Consider the following 14,151-nt stretch of genomic DNA (forward strand, 5'->3'; position numbering starts at 1 on the left):
AATCATGAACAGAGCTGCATTTTCTTGGATGCTCAGGGGAGCAGAGTTCAATTCTTGTCTCCTGAGCTACAGCCAGGATGTGTCCAGTGTGTGCTTTGGGCATGCCACCATGTGAGATGCCTTCTGCCCCCTCGGATCAGATGATGATCTGTTCTTTACTGGATGCCCTTATGTGCTCTTAGGTGACAGTCCCAGATTACTGTGCTATTTTCTTCACTACATCCAGTGAAGAAACCTCCAAGTGAGGTGTGAAACCACCCACTGCACCACTGATCTTGGCTCTCCTTAAAATCAATGTTTTTCTGGCCCACAAGAAGTGGGAAACAAAGGAGTGTAACTTTCTAAGTGAGCGTATACTCTTGCTGTGAATCATGGTATAACTGTTTGTCTTCGTTGCTCTCTGCTTCTTCCAACCCTCCCCTCCCCGTGTTTTTCCATGTCATAAAAATAGAGCCAGGCTCTTTACAACCCAGCAGGAGTCAGATCTTTCTGCTCATTTGCTCTGCAGAGACTTAGCATACTTTTGGCCACTTTGAAAAAGCTCAGACCAAAGGAGTAGGGCAGCTGGAGCTGCATGTAGCTACTGCTCTGCTTTTCCATTCACAAGGCTTTCACTGGAGAATCTTTCTCCTGTAAGTGGTGTATTAGGATGAGGAAGGATTTGTGATTCCTTTCTCCAAGAACTTAAATATACGATCTCAATAAGAGCTGCACAGTGAACAAAAGTGAGCTTGGCATGAGAAACGAACAGTTGTTGAGTAATGTGGGTTTTGTTTATTTAAGAGCAAAAAGTGGTCCTTACTCATTGCCCTACCAGCTTTGACCTTTCCTCCCGGGGAGAGAATGGATATGGAAATGAACTGGGAGTGTAGGAAGCAGGGATGAGAAAGGAGAGGTGTTGACTTTAAGCAAAACTCCATCATGTGAGTGTCCATCTGTCCATCCATCTGTGTATGTATTGTAATTATTAATAATATAAGTGATGTCGTGTGCTCTTGGCAAGAGCATGGGGCCCATGGGACAGCTCTGGAGCAAGTCAAAGGAAATAGCAGTGGCTTCATGCATAAGCTAGGGATACATTTGGCGCACCGGGAGTCAGGTTTTGGTGCCAAACCACTCTGTGGAAGGGCAAGAGCAGGCTGGGTCTGCACGAGAGCTTCCAGGGAGGTCAGGCTGGCTCCCTCCCCAAAGGAGCACCATGAGCAGGAAAACACTGGCTGCACAGTCAGAAAGCCCATAACCTAAAAAGCACATGGTCTCTCTTAAACCCTTTCCAGCCCTGCCACCAGCCAAGGAACTTTGGTTTTATAGTTTCACACTTCTTCATTTCTGTGGATTTAACTGGACCAGCAGTGTTGTTGTGAATTAACTGGGGGTTAAAGAAGCATTTATGCAGTTGGTCCTTCTGCTAAAAGAATGAAATACTCATTGGCATGAAGTACTCATTGCCTCTCCAGGGGCTGGGGTAACAGCCTGCCCTTGCTCTCCTGGCGTATGTACATGTGTCTTGAGAGAGCTGACAGCACCAGACTCCAGATAAATTGCACATCAGCTCTTCCCCTTCATTTTGAACATCGTGCAGTGCTTGGAAGTGAGTGGTTGAGAAACTGCAGGACCTATAATCAGGACCCTTACAGCAGCTTTCTGAGAAAAAGGGGTTCACCCAGAGCCCCAATGTGTTGGTAAGACAGGGCAGTGTGAGGCTGTCACAGAGGAGCCACCTCATGCCTGGGGATTTTCTTCCTCTGCCCAGGCTGTGACAGTGGCTGTGTGCCCAAGGCAGGTTGTGGCTCCTCACAACCTGCTCCATCAGCATCCTGGTGTCCTGGCTGAGTTTTGTGAGTTGGTGCTCACTGATATGTGTGTACTGAGACTGCACCTCTTATTTTGTGATACCAAAGAATTTCTGGGGAAACAGCTGAAGAAATGAGTGCTTCTTAGGGCCGTTATATTGATTGCTTATTGTTTTTCATTGTGGTTTTCATACTCTGAACTCAGCCCAAAGTGATATGAATCTTCTATTAATACTAACAGGATTGGGATCAAACCTTTGTGCCATCTGCATCTCTTCATCTGTTGTCTTTGTGGCATGGAGAATAAGTGTTTTATATATCCCTAAGCCATGAACTCCAGAAAGCAGTGAAAAAAATGAACTGTCCCCTGAAAGCAGGCCAAATATGTTCTTTGGTTACATGACGTGTAATGTTTTTTTTTCCAAGATTTCACAGTCCATTTTTAATATTCTTCAAGCTTTTGGGCTTTTGTTGTCATTCATAACATGCATTTGAACTCTGTAACATTTACCACTGCTACAGCAAGTACTTCATTTTAAGATAGATGGTCTCTTTTAGGCAAATCTTTTAAGTACAGTGCTCTGCCAGCTGTGACCTCACTTGGGTGGTGAAGACTTTCTCTTCCCATGAGCTGAGGAGAGGCTCAGCTGGGCTCAAGGATCCCTCAGTGGGTAACTGGGGGTCTCCCAGGACCCTTGGCTGATTCAGGTTTTTCATGATTTTGGGATGGGATGAAAGTTTGGTAAAAAGCCTTTGAAGCTGACAAAAACAGTTGATGAAATCTAGGCTCTCCTTTTGATGTGAGGGACCTGAATAATGTTCTGGTGCTTGCTGGCATGTTTGGGTGGTGTGCACCATTATGCAGGAAGCAGTGTCCTTCCAGGGAGAAAATACCATTTTTTATTTTCTAACCTAGGCTTTTTTTGTTGTATTCTCAGTTGAAACAGTGAACTTGGAGAGGTTCATTGTCATTTGATGGGCTTGTTAAGTGCCTGGAGCTAGGAGTCTTCTAAAATTTAAAGAAGAAATGAAGGGCAAGTACAAATATTCCAAGGGAGCAAGTTTTTTTTTTTTTTTAATGGATAGAAGAAGCTAACCCTGAATCTAGGAAAATTTCAGCTATAAGCTTGCCAGGGAAGTGTTTAAGCCAAGGATGCTGTGTGAATGATGCAGAATGGCTCCAATGCAGTGTGGCAGCAAAAATAAAACAGCTCCAAGGAGATGTAAGGCAGATGTGCATGTGGTCACAGAGTTGGGATGTAGGTACTCAGAGTGCTTTAGTCAGCAGGAAAACACTAATGAATAAAAAGTCATTTAACAAGCAAGGGTCTGCACTTCTGAGAAGAGATGAGTACTGAACACAGTGAGAAGAGGAGAGACAGAAATGTGTGAGCGATATTTGAGAGGTGCAGTCACAAAGAAAATGTCGTTGGTCCGTAAGAGTGGCCATCCTTGACAGTAATAAGATGAGATCAAGAGCAGAAGATGCTTGGATAGACTGTCAAAAATGACTTGCTAGCAGTGAGGTCTATTAAGATTTGAAGTTTCTTAAGGGAGTTTATCGTTTGAGCCATCTAAAACTAAGCCTCCACTTTTTGCCCTATTTATAAAATGTCTGTGGATGAAGCTAGATTAAAATCTGCTGTAAGCGTGAGATCTTTCACTGACAGTTTGATGGTCCTGATGAACAAATAGGTATTTTTTATTTATAAGGTATGAATTGGTGGAAAGAAAGGATGCAAAATGCAATCTTGTGTTTGCTACACAGAAATGTATAACTAGCCTGATTAGACAACCCTTGCAATATTTCTCATTGTGAAAGGTCACTCTCACCTTTTTTTCAGTATTGCCTTTTGGAGGCGAGGGAACAGGGCTGAGAAAAAGGAGAAAGAAAGCAGCACAGAAAAGGAGCAGGAAAATTACAGATGCAGGTATGAATTCGGTCCTGGATGCATCTGCACTTGAACCTCAGAAGATAATACCAAGGCACAGGAGGGGCAGAGGGACATCGACTGAATGGATTTATGTGTGTCTTCCAAAGCAGCATAAAGGGGAAACTTCTCATCCGTGATACATATTACAGGGACTGTGAAATCCCTGCTGCATCAGGGCCTATATGTGAAAGATTAATGCAAAATAAAAGACCAGTCTAGCCCCACCACCCACACATCTGCTGACCGCCCTCATCTGTTTGGGCTTCAGCAAGCTGTGTGGTTCCATGTGTGGTGAGAGGATGGCTATGATTAATCAGGTACCGTAGGAGATGCTGAACGTTTGTGGCCCTGCAGAGCCTGGGCTTGCTGGGGGAGCAGGCTGTCTATCGCTGGATAGAAACAGCAAGAAAGAGAACCCCACCAAAACTTAAAAATAAAAAAGGAAGGGGAGGGGGTGTTTCTGTGAAACTCATAGGAAGTAAAAAAACAAAAAACAAAAAAAAATCAGTAGCTTTGCAGAGCTCTGCTCCCAGTATTATTCTTTGTGATTAGGCTAATGAGCCCTGACTCTTACAGGTATAGTACGCTGTGATACCCACAGGGGTTGGGATCTTCATCAGACAATTAGGTCTCTCCCTCTGTGCAGGCATTTTATAATAAATAATCAGTAGTCTTAATGTGGTTTTGAAGCTGGTCAGCATAGTCATTAGCCTGCACAGCTCAGAAGTTCAACTAAATTCACTTAGAGTTGTTTGCAATATCCTGCCTGACAATGAATGTGAATGTTTTATTAAAGTAAATGTTTAGATTTCTAGAATACACTTTATTATTTTTTTTGCACTTAAAGATAAATGTCTTGATGCCTGAAGACTACAGGGATTTTGGTACAATGCTGCATCATGTGGTACGGTCTCACATCTGGCTGGGTTTGGTACCTGCCACACTGAGGAGAGTTAATGCCCAGCGGTGTGTGATTCAGTGAGATTGTTGACCATTTCTTCACAGATATGTGTAGAAAACAGGCATAAAAGGGGAGTATGGCTGTATCTTGCGCGGAAAAGATAAAATGCAAATCCTCCAGATTTATTTCTGACTCTTTTTCAAGATTTCCATCTGGTTTAGTAGCATTTTCATTTTGGTTTCCTCTTGTGCTGTGCCCAGCTGGCCTGCCCTGCTCTGTCCTGGTGATATACAGCTATGGGTGGTGTAACCCCCCCCTCTGCAGGGTGTGTGGGGCCAGGTCTCGGGCCTGCAATATTTCTGATAATTTCTTACTCCCTGCTAAATTCACAGAAAGCATTTTAACACTCATCTGTCAAAATCCTCAACACTGCTCAGATAGCTGCTTTAATTTTATTTGATTGTTTCTAGCAGCGCATCTCATTGGATGATTGATCACGCTCTCTGCCACAGAGTGCCTGGGAGAAGGTACAAAAATCAGTGTTGGCCAAACACTTGGACTGTAATGAAACCAGTTCCTGACCCACAAAACTGTTTTGCCAAAGACAAATCCCCTTTTAGCTGAAAAGCCAGACCGAACAGATGTCTTGCATGGAGCCCTGTAAATAAGCTGCTCCCAGCCCCGTCAGCTCACTGTGGGCTGCAAATTCTGGAGCTGGGCAGCTGTTGTCCAAAAGCTGTTTCTAGAAATGGCCAGTGAAGGGTGTTCCCTCGAGTTACAGTCGGGATCACACCATTAGATTTGGGATATGGGAAACTTGGGCCTAATATAGTGGAGCAGGGTCATGGCTCCCTTGCTAAGCATAATGTGCTGAGTACAAACCCTATAGCTTTAGGCATTCAAAATCGGTCTCTGAGTTAAGCACTTTGGCTCCTGGTTTGTCAGAAAGGAGGATTAAAATAGAAACCTATCATGCACACTCGATTAAAGCCAGAGGCTAGGGTCTGGCTGGGACACCTGTGGGCCTTTCCACTACTGCTCCTCAGTGGAGAGGGCCTTCCTCCTTCTGGGGATTGGGGCTAAGGAGGAAAAAAGAAGCAGTGTTTCATGATGGTGTCAAAGGTTTTGCCAGGTGTCACCACAAATCTTGTGGTATTCATGGGTTTGTTCAGGAAGGGAGCCAGCATGAGGCCAGGGAGTCGGGAGAGACCTCCAGGCGAAGTGGCTGCTGGTGGGCACTCAAGAGCTAGCGCTGCCTTCCCTCTGCTGTGTCATGGTGGGGCTGCTCTCCTGCTCTAATGGGGCTTTTCTTCCGTGACAGCAGGATTTTGCTCCAACACCTTCCCATTTGGGGGCTGCAGAGAGAGCAGCACCACGTGTGGGTGGCAGCCGGGTGGTGCTGAGCTGCCCACTGCAAATTGCTCAAATGCCTGCTGGGGCCTGGGTGAGAGGCGATTGCCTGAATCTAGCTAAAGCTGAGGATGTTTATGGTGAGCTTAGGTCAAGCCAGGCACAGAACTGAGAGCTGCTCTTCTGGCTGGGGACAGCAGCCATGCCCTGCGCCTTGTGTCTGGGTCAGGGTGCAAGGCTCCTGGGGACCCAGGAGACGGGGCTTCTCTCTTGTCTGTCTGTATCTTACAGCCTGCTTAAAAGCACCTGGTAACTGTGGTGCTAGCAAAACCTGACACCCGATTTGCTTATCTGTTTGGGTGAGGATGAATGGCCAGATTTCTTAGATACTTCTCCTCCAGTTCCCTGTGTGTTACAAATTGCTCTAATGTCACATAAGGGATTGGAAAGGAAACTTCGGCTCCTTTCATATCGGTGGTGTTGCTAGGAAACCTCTCCCTTTGACAGTGTATGTTGAGCATGCCTGTATTTGCCTTTGGCTCTCCGAAGGACAAAAATCACCATGTGGTGCTGGGGGGGAAAAACATCGAAAATTACTTTAAAATTTTTAACTGTGCCAAATGATGTTCTGGATTGCAGATGCCAGCGCTTCTGGTTTTGCATAGCTTGCAACGGGAGCAGATGAGGCACGGTTTGACCCTTCCATGCTTCATGTGCTTCCAAGTCAGGCTGCTTTCTTCGTGTCCCCTTCTGCTACCTGTGCTGGCAGGGGCAGCTGTGCCATATGGGAGCGGGGCCGGAGCACCTGCCCGGAGTCACTGTTCAGGGGATGTGTGATCCTCGTATCCATGCATGGGTTTAGAAAAAGCTGCTTGATTTATTGAATGTTGTTTGGTGGGAGAGAGGGGCCTGCCTTCCTCCTTTCACTGGATTTCAGGATGGATATTCATTTGACACATATTCAAAGTATCACTGAGTGCATATACAGGTTAGATTTGTCTTAGGTGTTTTTAATAGTTAAAAGGGGGAAAAAAAAAAGAAGGGTTTTGAAACAATTTTTTCTTGTTTCAAAGAAATGAGAGGAGTAAAGGCTTAATTGTCTAAATATGTCCTTCATATTTTTCACTAAGAGTGGCAAGTTTTTTTTTTTTCTTTTTGTTCCTGGGTGAAAAGCCTTTGGTGGATAATTTTTCCCTGCAGTAGTTGCTGCCAAACCCTTCAGATTAAGAGTTGCACATCAGCTCTGACCCCTGGTCAACACCAAAGGGGAAAGTCTGGTCTTGTGGCCAGAAGATGACAATTAATGATGTTTAATGTTGCAATGTTTGCTGCAGAATGGATGAATCTGTGCCTCATGTCTGTGCGCTGGGTACAGAAAACACGGACTATCACTGCAGTCTCCAGTACAAGCACATACTGTGTGACCAGACCTGATAAATAGTATGCTATATGAGGCTCAGGTATGTGGAGTGGATTGCCCAGCATCATGCTTGTAGTCCCTAGACTACAAGGGCTCAGATTAGCTTCTGAAGATCCAGTTTTGAGGATCTGAGTTTCTTTAAAACATTTCTCTCCCGGTGTACAGTGAAGGAGTCCCCATGGCTCTAGACCTGTATTTGCCCAAATGCATTCAGGGTGCTCACAGAGGTGTGATTTTGAAGGTACTTTGACAATGAAGAATTTTACAAATTTATCCCAATTACAGCCACACCTATGCTAAATACCTCTGTTGCTGTTGTACTACGTGAATCTGCAGGCTGTTCCCTTTCCTTTCTGACATCAGTGTGTAAGCTACAGGTGTGCACCACAAGAGAAGATGAAAATGTGATTTTTGAGTGTGATGGCAGTTCAATGTCCATAATATTTTTGTCTCAAAGTGCACTGGTGAATCTGGTAACTCTTAAGGGAAAAGTTTCTGGAGGTATTTTATAAAATCAACCTTTATATCTTTTGCAAGGATCAGGAGGGATTTGTGACAATACTGGGAAGGGGATAAAGTTTGGTTGCTCACATCGAGGCTTTATATACACATAAAAGATGCATAAAATCCAATCATCTCTTAACCTAATATTTCATTCTTTAAATAGGAAGTGTTACGGGTGATGCATTTTGAGAAGTAGGCTCCTGACCTACATTTCTGCACTGGAGCTTGCCCATGGGTATTTCCACTTTAGTCTACCTTTAGGTTCAATATATTTAGTTTCTTAGCATCTGCTTTCAAGGTTTATGTAGTCTTGAGTTCTATTTAATTAATATTTTAAACTTGCTCCTCTGCCTTTAAGAGAAAACGATCCTTCCCAAATGCAGCAAATGTCTTGCTTTTATTTGAAATTTCATCTGAACAAATGGCTCAGCACACATAAATCTCTTCTAAATCTCTTCTGTTTCCAAAGGTTTTTGTAGTTCTCCATCTTCAGCGACTTTAGTGTAGAGGCTTTATATACGAAATTTAATCCACCAAACTCATCTGCCTATAGTAGCATCTCTGTTGCCCTGACTACCCTTTCAGAGAACTTGCTACTGAAAACAATAAGATATTTAATGGTCATCATCAGAATATATCATTATAGGTGAAGTATCCTGGTTTTAATCTGTGTGATGTTTACTCCATGTAATGACAGTGTGTGCCCTGTAAATAACACACTGCATCTCAGGAAATGAAAGATGTTTTGAATAAATAAGTAATGGCATGCTGACTACCGACTCTCCTGGCTTTGGTAATGCACTAAGTAGAGAAAGTAAACAGAAATCTCCTTCTGGGCATTTCCAAACTACAAAATGCCCTCTGCATTTTGTTCAGGTTAAATATACAATCCCATCAGAAGCCTTGAGCTCCTTGCTTAGATGGCCTTGCAAATGAATATCACTACAATAATCACAGTTACTACAAGGAGACACAAACTGTTGTTTGAGACAGGGCATTTTTTAACCTGAAATTCTGGCAACGCAAGAGATGTCTCAAGCCTAGTGGCGTCTTAGTTGCTTAATGATTTCATTTACGGAAGTGGGACATCAGAGGACTGTGCATATTTGGTGGTCTGTGGGTAGCTTTTGGCAAACTTCTTGAATTTTAAATGCTGTGGTGTGCAATGACCACATCATATTGCACTGAGTTTTGTAACAGGGTGGACCTATAACAAGCTGATGTGCATGCCATGCTGTGTGAGGAATCCAGAAAATCCTTGCAAGAGAGCAACAACATGCAGAGCCGGTAGATTGAGACCAGTGACCATGCTTGTAAATTCATCTTTGATTCCATAATTAACCTGAACTTTAGATAAAAAGATGTCTTTGTGGAAAGAAGATAGAAACTGTGAATCCTAGTGTTTTTGTAATGGTGTTCGGTTTGGCTTGATATGGCCAGCTGGGGTGGAGACTCTTCATTATGTATGAAGAAACGCAACACCTCCCACTGAGACTGAGCATGGGGCCACGGCCGGTTTACAAATTTCGTAGCTGAATCATTTTCACAAACTATGGCTTAGGTAAAAGACAGAAATCTATCAAATGTTGTACAGATTAACTTATCACCTAGTTAAATGGGCTGTCAGTCTGGGCTGCCTGTGCTTGGCAGGGTGAATTCAAATGCATGTAAATTTCCCTGGTGGCTGACGAGCGACTATGGTGGAGCTGTCAGCTGATGACATGTGAAAATACATTAACATTGTTTAAAATATATTTGAAAGGGATAGCTCATATTTTGATAACATTTTCACAGGCAAATGATTTGTATGAGATTTGAAATACTGACCACATAATTTATGCTGGGAGGATAATTTTTTTTCAATAGCAACCCTTCAGATATGTTTGGCACTTAAAGGAAGCCCTGAAACAATTAACAATTACCACACAAACTGGTTCGGGTCCCATGTGCCACCATTGTACGGAGTCACTGTTCCGATAGCCTCACTTGTCACTTCCACTTGATCTTACAAAAAGTGATTAGAAACTTCAGAAGAACCAATTACGCAGACCCTTGTGTTATAAACCTGAGCTTTCTTTTAAGCACAAACTCTCTTGCTTCTCCGTGGTTTTGGCCTCGCTTTTTAATTTCTTGTATTTTTTTGTGCAAAACAGACTTGATGCTTACAACATCAGAAAACAAATGCTAAAAGCTCCATGCTACATAGTTTTCCTTAACTCTTTCTTTAAGGGCTTAGGGACTTCTTAATTTGCCTCCTCCATCAGTTCCTGGGGTTGTGGGCTGTGGTCACCTCATTCGCTCCCAGTGACACCAGTCACTGTTCTCATAAGGGGCCATGAAAGGCAAAAGAAAGATGCAGCTTCCTCTAAGAAGGGTTGTAGGATGTGAACAAGCATTGACTGAGCCGTGTGATAAGAAAAACATTTGAACCATGTGCTTTGAGATTCATCCTTTAGTTTTGAACCTTCGGGGGGTGAAAGGGGAGAACTTAGCACTGTCTAAAAACAGCAGATCTCACAGTTCAGCAGTCAACCATGGCGTCTAAGACATGAAAAAAATTACTTATGCTGTCAGCTTCCATTATTTACATGATCTTTCTGTGGTTGAGTCGTGGCTGTGGATGTGCAATTCAGCTAGAAAAATTGCATATTTACACAGATGGGTGCTGGCATGTGACCAGGGCTTAAGCAAAATGCATGATTGGAGGTAGAAATCAAATGCAGATTGGTGAAGCTGTTTTGGAGGGGTTCAGTTACAAGGTGCAAATGTTTACAGATGCTTGTAAGGATGAAGGATTCTCTCAGAAATGGTGATTTTTAGGAAGAGGATGGTATTGTAAACAGTTTGGGGTGTTTACTCCCCTGGAGTTCCTGGGCTGTGTATTCCAGGTTTCAGAAGATGCTGCAGGGCACCCCTTCCTCTTATTTTACTTGAAAACTAGAGCAAAGAGAAATGTGATGCACCTGTTTGGAAAAGCCTGACAACGATATGACTAAAAATCTTCTGACAGGATAGTGGAAGCTGAATGTTTGGGTGTAAATCTAGTGCTTGGGATGTGGGAGAAGAGATGTTTTGGCTACTTCTCAGAAGTATCTGATGCTGAAGAAGCCACAAATGTCAAGACAGATCCTTTCCTACTTTCTCTTTGCTCTGCTGCTGCGAGTTCTGCCCTGGAATGAACTGGTTCCACAATGACTTGGATTACAGTATGTATATGTCAGTGGAAGTGTATCAGTGAGTTGATTTTCTTTTGTGCTTTATCAATCCGGGTTGGTGCATTTTAGGTGTAACCACTTGCCTTAGAAACCCCTCAAAGCGGAAGCATGGAGATAAGAGATGAAATCCCAAGTCTTTCCAGTGGCCACATGACACCCTCATAAATCCCTTCCTTCTATAGCTGGCTATTTCGGGGATTTGCCATTTCAACGCAACCACCTCCATGTGCAGAAGGGTTATAAAACATTTTGGTGATGCACTGACTCTGACACTAAGGAGTTTGCAGAAAGGCGATCCCCCAGTGATGGCATCCCCAGTGTAGAGCGTACGAAGATAATGGGAAAACTTACCAATTTGCTAACTGGAAAGGAGTTTCTGTGCTTGCTATAATGCTATGATTATCTTATCAAACAGTAAGGTAAGGTTTTTGGCATCAGTGGTTTGAGATGACATTCTCTACTGAGCTTTCAGTGTAAGTAGAGATCTCTGACCTGTTTTTGAACTATGGGATTCAAACACCAGTAACACACCAGCAGCATGGATCCTGGTGCTTTGGGGCAGGAGCAACAGAGAAAAGGAGGTTGAAGGGAGGAACAAGGAGATAGGCCATGGCATCAGAGATCCAAGGAAGGCAACAGGTTATCTGATATCAGTACCCTATGGTTAATGTGCAACAACATGTATTTCACATTAAAACACTATAAAATATTTGTAGGTGTGTTTGCGCCTTTCTTTAGGGTGTGACTCCCCTTCCCTTAAGGAGAAGAGTCCTTGTGGCTGCCAGGTATTTAACATGTGGGATAGGTGCATAAAATCCATTTAACTTGTTAGTGAATCAATGGCACTTCCCTCAGTGATGGTGTGATGTGCAAGACCTCCAACTTCAGAAGTATTCTGTCTCTGTGCATTGATGTGCATTTTCCCTCTGTTGCTTGTAGCCTGGCTAAACCCCATCCTGTTTAATAAATTGAGAAAAAAAAGAGCATAGAAAGACTTTTTCGCGTGGCAGCATTTCATTGGGGGAAAAAAAGACACTTAGGTTTTGTACTTCTAAGGAAGGCAAGAAGACTTCATCAGATGTTGGTGTGTTAGGGAGAGCACTTGTTTGTGAGCACTTGTAGCTGTTCAGGAGCGTCTCTTCATGTTGGGGCATCCATGAAACAGTGAACAGCAAAGAAAGCCACACCAAAAGAGAACGAATAAAGAAAACTCCCATGTCTTAACTTTACTTCGAGCACCCCCGGCTCACAAACCACTGTCAGCACATCGCTTCCTCTTCAGGCCAGCCTTGCCAGCAGCAGTATATAAGCGAGGAAGGCGAATGACAGCAAGGCTGTAATATAAAGAGGGCCTCTGCCTCCCTCTGCATACTTCTGCTAATTGCTTTTCCCGTTACAAGACCGGTTCCACCCCTCCGTGTATAAATTACGCTTGTTTTGTGTGGCAGTGAGTGACAAGTCATTGTGCCACTTTGCTTTATCACTTCTGCCCCTTACAGCTGCTTTGGGCTGGCCGGCGCTTGCCTTGCCACCCTCTTCTGCCCAACTCCTGCTGCTCCCAGCTGCCTGGGAACAGCTTCTACCAGGGGGAAAGTCCCTTCTCCCCAGGGGAAAACTGGCTTCTTGACCAAAACACACCTGAGAGACACTTTCCAGGTTCTGTGCAATGGTTTGTGAGCACAGAGGGGCTTTTTCACCTGTTGTTTCCTTCCAGGGAGAGAAGAAGGCTCTCTGCCTGGCTGTGGCTTGTGCTGAACAGGCTGCCCAGGCACGTTCTCTGCTCATCCCAAATGCTGTCTGGGATATATCAAGTGCTCCTTTTCCTTTAGCTAGTTTCTTTGCCCAGGTATGGAAACGTTGTTGGATTTGATTTCTGTCCTTTTTTTTTCCCCTTCAAGACTGGGTTATAGATAATAAAGTGGTATGCAAGAGCCTTCATTAAAAATGCATTTTGTAAAATTGAAACTTAAGTGTCAGGTTTTTTCTAGCAGTCTGTCAAATATTTGACAATTAAAATAGCTGTTTTTAAAAATTTAATGAGACACAATAAGGACTAAATGTACTAGGAGCTTACGCATTCTTAGAATAAAGCAGAAACATAACAAGTCCATTATATTTCCTTACAAAAATGTCCCATTTGTAAAATATGCTATAATCTATTTTTAATTAAATTAGTATATGCAATTTATTACCTGAACTATATTTATTAATATTTAATATTTAATTTCAAATTAATTATCTCAGTGAAGGAGTACTCAGCTGTGCTGAAGAGGCATGGAACAGTGAGTGCCCTGCGCCAGCTGAAGGCAATGCTTCTGCTGCAGGTGGAGCCGGTGCACGCAGCTGGCCAGTGCTGGAAGGGAACGATGGCAGAAAAACAGAACAGCTAAAGTTTTGGGCCCTGCCTCCCTCCCATATTGAAGTTAGGAAGCATTTTCTAATATTTCATCTCTAATTTCAACCTGTGTTACTGGAGGAGTGGGTGTGCTTTCGCAGAGCATCCCCTGTGAACACAAACTGATCTCCCATCCCGTTTGGATAGCTTGCCCCATAGGCTTCCTGTGGCAAATTTGGCTTCAGGTTTCTATGGCATGGGCTTTCTTTCCTCTTCCACATGCTTTGATGAGCAGAGAAGTGGGTAGCTGCTGGATGTTTAAAGCAGGAGTCAGCACCCAGTCTGCTCATGCCTGTTGTTGTGCATCATTTTGGACTGCTGGCAAATGTGAAGAGATGTTAATTTGGGTCTTGTTTGCATGATTTTCTGCACCATCATGACAGCTAGAGAGTAGGGGGGGGGTTGTTGTTTGTGAGAGTCTGGAGAGTACGGTGAGGGCATCCAAACTTTGTTTTTTTACCAGTGTGAATTGGAAGAAGTCTGTAGGTGGCTGTAGAGGCGGAGAGAGCTGCTGAGCCAGAGGACCTGCCTGCTGTGGGACACACAGGCCAGTAGTAGCACGGACTGCAAAGAAGAAAAATCTTTCAAAGAATCTATAATCTTATTTTCTTTTATTTTGGCATTTATTAGTTTCAGTAG

The 14,151-nt window shown here is 43.6% G+C and overlaps 2 long non-coding RNA genes across 2 annotated transcripts in view; both read left to right on the top strand.

Moving 5' to 3' along the window:
* The window catches only part of LOC311440171, a 76,051-nt gene that overhangs the window by 17,573 nt on the left and 44,327 nt on the right, over positions 1-14,151 (top strand). The window lies entirely within an intron of this gene.
* Positions 3,659-14,151, top strand: part of LOC311440172 — a 15,326-nt gene continuing 4,833 nt past the window's right edge. The window contains exon 1 of the long non-coding RNA XR_014695249.1: positions 3,659-3,724. This is a non-coding gene — a long non-coding RNA (uncharacterized lncRNA). The remainder of the gene's footprint in view (positions 3,725-14,151) is intronic.

The sequence above is a fragment of the Aythya ferina genome, assembly GCF_964211825.1.
Source record: "Aythya ferina genome assembly, chromosome: 7".
NCBI classification, from domain to species: Eukaryota; Metazoa; Chordata; class Aves; order Anseriformes; family Anatidae; genus Aythya; species Aythya ferina.